Genomic DNA, 1261 nt, shown 5'->3' on the forward strand with positions numbered 1-1261 from the left:
ACTTAGACATTGTTACTTACTTACTCTTATCCTTGTCGTGTTTCAGGTACTCTAGCGAGCGTGTATGCATACGCGTTCACGCGCTCGTAAGAGAACTCTGGATCAAGTCGAGGAAGAAGCTGTAGTGATTCAAAGGGAAGTTTTTGAGGATGAAGAGAAAGTAGAAGAAAAAGAGAAGGTCGAGGAACCGGCTTTAGTAGTGATGGGAGATCAAGCAGAAAATCCTAAGGCTCTAATGGACTATTCTCAGCCTAAGATCAATGACATTCAGTCAAGTATCATTAGACCATCCATCTCGGCTAACACTTTTGAGATCAAGTCGAGCACGATTCAGATGATACAGATTTCAGTTCAGTTTGGGGGTGCCCCTACAAAAGACCCCAATATGCACATCAGGAATTTCATTGAGATCTGCGACACTTTCAAGTTCAATGGGGTGACTGAAGATGCTATCAAACTGCGACTCTTCCAATTCTCTCTGAGGGATAAAGTAAAGTGCTGGTTACATTCTCTACCACCGGGGTCTATCACCAAATGGGAGGATCTTTCTCAAAAGTTCCTCACTAAATTCTTTCCTATGGCGAAGACTGCTATAATCAGGAATGCTCTTACTCGGTTTGCTCAGCAAACTGGAGAATCTCTGTGTGAGGCTTGGGATCGATATAAAGAGATGCTAAGGAAGTTCCCACACCATGACATGCTTGATTGGATGATTATAAATTGTTTCTACAATGGTTTGAGTGCTCAGTCTAGACCTATGCTTGATGCAGCGTCTGGTGGAGCTTTATGGGCCAAAAGCTATAATGAAGCGTATGAGTTGGTTGAGCTCATGGCAGCTAACGAATACCAAAATCCCACGCAAAGAATGTTACAAGGCAAGGTCGCAGGAATTCTGGAAGTGGATACAGCTACTGCTATAGCTGCTCAACTTCAAGTTTTGACGATGAAAGTGGACTCTTTGGCAAATTTTGGAGTTAATCAAATCACTAGTGTTTGTGAGCTTTATGCGGGAGCACATGAAACTGAGCAGTGTGCTATTTCTAGTGAATCAGCTCAATTTGTGAGCAACTTTCAGAGATCACATCAACAAGCTCCATCCACTTATCATCCAAATAACCGCAATCATCCTAACTTCAGCTTGAGTAACAATCAAAATACGGTGCAACAATCTTATCAGCCATACATAACAAAGCCGTATAACCCTCCTGGTTTTCAGCAACCGCAATATGCCCCTAGGCAATAACTTCAACTTCAGCAGTTA

General features: G+C 42.5%; 1 non-coding gene across 1 annotated transcript; it reads right to left on the bottom strand.

Annotated features, from left to right (window-relative positions):
- Positions 1-592: 592 nt before the first annotated feature.
- LOC141701102 (small nucleolar RNA R71) lies at positions 593-699 on the bottom strand. The gene has a single exon (XR_012566676.1). It is a non-coding gene; the product is annotated as a small nucleolar RNA R71 (small nucleolar RNA).
- Between the last annotated feature and the right edge of the window lie 562 nt (positions 700-1261).

This window comes from Apium graveolens, unplaced genomic scaffold, assembly GCF_009905375.1.
Source record: "Apium graveolens cultivar Ventura unplaced genomic scaffold, ASM990537v1 ctg3337, whole genome shotgun sequence".
In the NCBI taxonomy this organism is placed as follows: domain Eukaryota; kingdom Viridiplantae; phylum Streptophyta; class Magnoliopsida; order Apiales; family Apiaceae; genus Apium; species Apium graveolens.